This window comes from Salvelinus namaycush, chromosome 18 (genome assembly GCF_016432855.1).
Source record: "Salvelinus namaycush isolate Seneca chromosome 18, SaNama_1.0, whole genome shotgun sequence".
Lineage (NCBI taxonomy): Eukaryota > Metazoa > Chordata > Actinopteri > Salmoniformes > Salmonidae > Salvelinus > Salvelinus namaycush.
In genome coordinates this window covers 38,040,172-38,046,786 of record NC_052324.1, presented here as the reverse complement: position 1 = coordinate 38,046,786, position 6,615 = coordinate 38,040,172, and positions in this window count along the sequence as shown.

The following is a 6,615-nucleotide window of genomic DNA, read 5'->3' as shown; positions in this document are numbered from 1 at the left end:
AAAGCCTATAGCCTATGTATTTCAGTGCTATCTTCGCGGAATTTAAACCTTTCTGACCCGATCATGGACCTAGTCGGATACATCATTTGTTAATTTATTTCTGCAAATATAAACCTATATTTTTTTCGTTCATTTGCATTAGGTAAATTGTTTCCGATTCATGGAAACGTTGGCTACTATACCTGCATTGTAACATTTTATTTAAACAAAATAAATATTTTCCAGTGTTTTGCCTTATTTTATTAATTTCAGTTGAGTTTTCATACGAGTTTATCAATAAATTGGTGGTATTGTCACTCATACTCTGTTGCTAAGGAGTTATGTATTAGATTAGAACATTTCATAATAAAGCAGTTGTCAAAAAACTTGGTCCAGGAGAGCAGGTGACAGACATTATATAATATGGGCTGATGGTTTATTACACACACACGCACCTCTGGTTCAACTGATATTTATTTAACTCTTCCTAGCCTGAGGTAGGAAGGTGTAGGCTGCTATGCTGGCCTGGAACAAAGACTTTCACCTCTCTTAATAAACCGGAATGGTTTTGGTAAACACTGCTTTTAAGATAAAATAGTTTTGGTGACCACTAGTTTTGAGTGGAGGCTGAGTGAGTGCCACTGCCAAGTCAGGCTCAATCTCAGAGTTTTTCAAATGTAGGCCTAATATTATATTTGGCGCAATCTTTCCCTGCCATGGGAATACAAGGGATACTGTTGTAGCCTACTCAGTCTGCTACGCCCTCTTGTGGCAGAAAAAAAAGTCTTTCCACTTTTCTTCAACTTGGCAAGGAACGCCCACCAGGAACGCCCTAGAGACAGTCTGCAGTCACACATTTTCTCTTTCGCGCGCTAATCTCATCAATTACTAATGCAAACTAGTAACGTCGACGTGGCTGGCTAGCTAGATGTAAATATTGACAATTTACCACACATGTTATGGAGACAAGTTGTTTCTCTGATATCGACAATGAGTCGGCGTCAATTGTAGATGATTCTGAAGGAGAAGAAGAAAAAAATCTTTACCTGGACAGGTTTGGACACTTTTAGCTAGGTAGCTAAATTAGCTACCGACACTTTTAGCTAGCTAACGTTGTTAGTTGGATAACTTCTAGCAAACCCCAGTTCTCGCTACTTACCACAGCCACAAAGTCAAAATTGGCAACATAAAAATAAATGAACATAAAATAGTTTTTTTTTTTTGCATGTTAGCAGTATGGTTAGGGTTAGGTTTGAAGTAACATTTTAAGGAAATAAATAGGCGGGATTTATCCATAAATATGCTTTTGTGGCTGTGTTAACTAGTGACGACCCAGTTCTCCAGCCAAATTCACATTTTTCGTGGATGAAATAGCTGGCTAAAGTATTTTTATTTAAATGTTTTCTCTTGTGCCAAAGTGAAAAGCTGTTACTACGTTACTATGGCTGGTGAGCAGCTAGCCACTATTTAGCTAGCTAACATTAATTACTTTCTTCCTGTTGTTTTTTACAGATTGATGCTTGCAGATTTTCTAGACTCGCCATACTCACATACTTTTTCCACACCACACACCATCAATGGCTGTATAGACGGTAGGTTGGCCCTTCCATCAAGGCCTCAGACTGCCATATCTTTGACATAGCTCACCGTTTCTGTTGTAATATAATCGTTTCTGATGTGATACCATGTCTGTCCGCTAGGGTTTTCTCCTCAGATAGCGATGTTGACATGTAGACGTTTGGATGGCTTGGACCAAGTGCGTCTCACACCTGAAAAGGTAGCTTGTGCAAAAGTAGCTCTCAAAACCCCTTTTTACTCCTTAGGTTGGGTTTTCAGAGGAGACATTCGCCCACTGTTGGCTCCATGTGAACTACAATTCCGATGTTGTGTTTTTAACGTTTAGAAACGTCAATCATCACTTTCAAACAGGTTTTTGAAACATGGTGATATGCCCCTCTTTCATATCAGCGATAAATAATCTTTAAAATAACAAATATACACTTACTGTAGCAATTTTTTACAGTACCACAAGCTGTGTGTGCCTCCAGTTGACGAACTACACTTCCTCCCCAGTTAGCTTATTACACAGGTACGGAGTACACTAGATAGCTAATTAGCACAGATGTCTGTCTGCCGTAAAGAATCGATATAACATGGAGAGAACCCTAACCCTGTATAAAAATGTGTAGTAATTTGAACCTTTTGTTTTTTTTGAAAATCATTTTATCGCTGATATTAAAAGATACATTCATTATGTTTCCCCCCCAAAAAACGTATCGCTAGTGGTGTGTTTTAACGTTCAGAACGAGCGTCTGGGTTGTTAACATAACTCCTCTGACCAGAAGATACCATTCGTCAACAGGCACTAAAGCAGTTAGTGTCTGTAACCACGTTTCCAGCCACAGTTTTTATGTGAGTAAAGTCATACCTTATTTAAAAAAATAAACTTGACAGATATGATGGAAACAGGAAGTTTTAAAAATTTATTTTATAAATGGCAACAGATAATTTGTTAGTTCGACATTGGAACTTTTTGCGTCAGCGAAAAAAAATGTATGTGGGAATTGGAAGTGGAAACGCCTTTATGCGCAAATATTGATATAAGAACCATCATATCGAAGTAAACTTTGAGGGGATGAACGCCGCCCACTCCCCCGGCCGGTCCTGGCAATAAGACCGCAGAAACCTACCCACATCCTGGTTTACTCTCTCCACCTGCCCGTTACTCTCAGGTTGAAAGCCCGAGGTAAGGCTGACCGAGACCCCCAGACGTTCCATGAACGCCCTCCAGACCCTTGACGTGAACTGGGGACCTCGATCAGACACTATCCTCAGGCACCCCGTAGCGCCGGAAGACGTTTGTAAACAGGGCCTCCGCAGTCTGTAGGGCCGTAGGGAGACCGGGCAAAGGAAGGAGACGGCAGGACTTGGAGAACCGATCCACAACGACCAGGATTGTGGTGTTACCCTGTGAGGGAGGAAGATCCGTGAGGAAATCTACCAACAGGTGCGACCACGGCCGTTGTGGAACGGGTAAGGGCTGTAACTTCCCTCTGGGCAAGTGCCTAGGGGCCTTGCACTGGGCGCACACCGAACAGGAGGAAACATAAACCCTCACGTCCTTGGTCAAGGTGGACCACCAGTACTTCCCACTAAGAAAACGCACCGTCTGACCGATGCCAGGATGACCAGAGGAGGGTGACGTGTGGGCCCAATAGATCAAACGGTCGCGGACAGCAGATGGAACGTACAGACGCCCAGCTGGACACTGGGGAGGAGTGGGCTCTGTACGTAACGCCCGCTCGATGTCCGTGTCCAGCTCCCACACCACCGGTGCCACCAGGCAAGAGGCTGGAAGTATGGGAGTGTGATCCATGGACCGCTCCTCTGTGTCATACATCCGGGACAGTGCGTCTGCCTTAGTGTTCTGGGAGCCTGGTCTGTAGGACAGGGTGAAAAAACAAAATGAGTAAAGAACATGGCCCACCTTGCCTGGCGAGGTTTGAGTCTCCTCGCCGCTCTGATGTACTCCAGATTGCGGTGGTCAGTCCAGATGAGAAAAGGGTGTTTAGCCCCCTCAAGCCAATGTCTCCACGCCTTCAAAGCCTTGACAACAGCCAACAGCTCCCGGTCCCCCACATCATAGTTTCGCTCTGCCGGGCTGAGTTTCTTCGGAAAGAAAACACAGGGGTGGAGCTTTGGTGGCGTACCCGAGCGCTGAGAGAGCACGGCTCCTATCCCAGCCTCGGACACGTCCACCTCCACTATGAACGCCAAAGAGGGATCCGGATGAGCCAGCACGGGAGTCGAGGTAAACAGAGCCTTCAAGTGACCAAAAGTTGCACCGGTCCCCCCTTCAGCAGTGAGGTAATAGGAGCTGCTACCTGACCAAAGCCCCGGATAAACCTCCGGTAGTAGTTGGCAAACCCTAGAAACCGCTGCACTTCCTTTACCGTGGTGGGAGTCGGCCAATTACGCACAGCTGAAATGCGGTCACTCTCCATCTCCACCCCTGAAGCGGAAATGCGGTACCCTAGGAAGGAGACGGACTGTTGGAAGAACAGACATTTCTCAGCCTTGACGTATAGGTCATGCTCCAACAGTCGACCAAGCACCCTGCGCACCAGGGACACATGCTCGGCGCGTGTAGCGGAGTATATCAGAATGTCGTCGATATACACCACTACACCCTGCCCGTGCAGGTCCCGGAAAATCTCATCTACAAATGCCTGGAAGACTGATGGAGCATTCATCAACCCCTACGGCATGACGAGGTACTCATAATGCCCTGAGGTGGTACTAAATGCCGTCTTCCACTCGTCCCCCTCCCGGATACGCACAAGGTTGTAAGCGCTCCTGAGATCCAATTTTGTGAAGAAGCATTGACTCTATCGCACTGGCTATGAGAGGCAGCGGGTAGCTGTACCTCACAGTGATTTGGTTGATACTTCGATAGTCAATGCACGGGCGCAGACCTCCATCCTTCTTCTTCACAAAAAAGAAACTCGAGGTAGGTGAAGTGGAGGGCCGAATGTATCCCTGCCCCAGGGATTCGGAGACATATGTTTCCATAGCCGCGTCTCCTCCTGTGACGGGATACACGTGACTCCTGGGAAGTGCTGCGTCTACCAGGAGATTTATCGCACAATCCCCCCATTGATGGGGTGGTAATTGAGTCGCCTTCTTCTTACAGAAGGCGAGAGCCAAATTGGCATATTCAGAGGGGATGCGCACGGTGGAGACCTGGTCTGGACTTTCCACCGTAGTAGCACCGACAGAAACCCCTAAACACCTCCCTGAGCACTTTCGTGACCACCCCTTGAGAGCCCTCTGTTGCCACGAAATAGTGGGGTCATGACAGGCCAACCAGGGTACGCCCAGCACCACGGGAAACGCAGGAGAATCAATAAGGGAAAAACAAATTCTCTCCTTGTGACCCTCCTGCGTAACCATGCCCAGTGGAGTGGTGGCCTCCCTAATCAGCCCTGATCCTAATGGTCGACTATCTAGGGCATGCACAGGGAAGGGCATATCCAGAGGAACAATGGGGATCCCTAAACTAAGGGCAAATGCTCTGTCAATAAAATTCCCAGCTGCGTCTGAATGCTGTGAATGCGGGGAAAACTCAGGAAAATTTATAAACAAAAACATGTGAGCAACAGGTGATGGAAACATCTCTGGGGGGGAAATTTGCATATTGCATATTAATTTATGTGGATTCTAGAATATTCGCATGAAAGTCTGTCACCAATTGGATGGGAACCTAGGAAGCGATTGGGCTAGTGCAGCAATAGTGGTTGTCACAAAATAAAGTCCTAGCCTACGTGTTTTTTTTTGATTCGAATGTGTTTTGAAAATGTTTTCCTTCTGCAGATCCAATCCCCATATTTGTCAAGGTGTGTATAATCCATTTAGCTATATCATATTAAGTTTTAGTTATCGGTGCATGTTTATGGTTAACTGTGTAACGTTAGACTTATTTAATGAGGAAATACCATTCTACTTACTTCCCTGTTGATTACTTACTAATTTCCTCCCTTTTCAACGCTAGGAGTTCTGGGATTCCAGATGACGAGAAGGGAATGGACAGTATTATCGCTCAAGGACATGATGGAGGTGTGTGTGTGTGTGTGTGTGTGAGAGAGAAAGAGAGTGAGTGTTCAAGGCTGCAGTGCTAGCTGGCATTTGCACAGATTACACTCTGAATGTGTGCCTGCCCTATCTAGTCCTACTGAAGATTTCATTTATGGGAGTTTATCACCAGTTGTAGAATGAAGCAACTGCTTTTGGATTCACTTACAGTATCAATCAACCAAATGTATTTATTAAGCCCTTCTTACATCAGCTGATGTCACAAAGTTTGGATACACTCAAGGGTTTTTCTTTATTTTTACTATTTTCTACATTGTAGAATAATAGTGAAGACATCAAAACTATGAAATAACACATATGGAATCCTGTAATAACCAGAAAAGTGTTAAACAAATCAAAATATATGTTATATTTGAGATTCTTCAAAGTAGCCACCTTTTGCCTTGATGACAGCTTTGCACACTCTGAAGAACCCTGGAATGAGTAGGTGTGTCCAAAACGTTTGACTGGTACTGTAACCCAATGTGGGCGTCCCAAATTGTACCTTATTCCCTATGTAGTACACCCACTTTAACAAAGGGCCCATAGTGCTCAGTGTGCACTATATAGGAAATAGGAATCCATTTGGGATGCAAGCCAATGCAGCGTGTCATGTAGAAGCTCCTGTACACATGCAAGCCAAGGAACAATATAGCTTGTATAACTATTGTCACTCCTAATGTCTCTAGGATATTGTCTTGCTCAGTATTTATTTGGGATTATCTTTCTCTGATAGCATAACGGGTAAATAATATAATTTTCCTTCACCATCATTGCTCGTCTGACACTTTCCAGAGACTCAATCAAAACGGTGTATTTGCTTCCACCTGGTGGTGCTATTTGGTAAATCAGTATGTGCAAACTAAACTGAACAAAAATATAAACACTACAAAGTGTTGGTACTATGCTTCATAAGATTAAATAAAAGATTCCTGAAATGTTCTATAGGCACAAAAATGTTATTTTTCTCAAATATTGTTCACACTTTTTTTTTTTTGTCCCTCT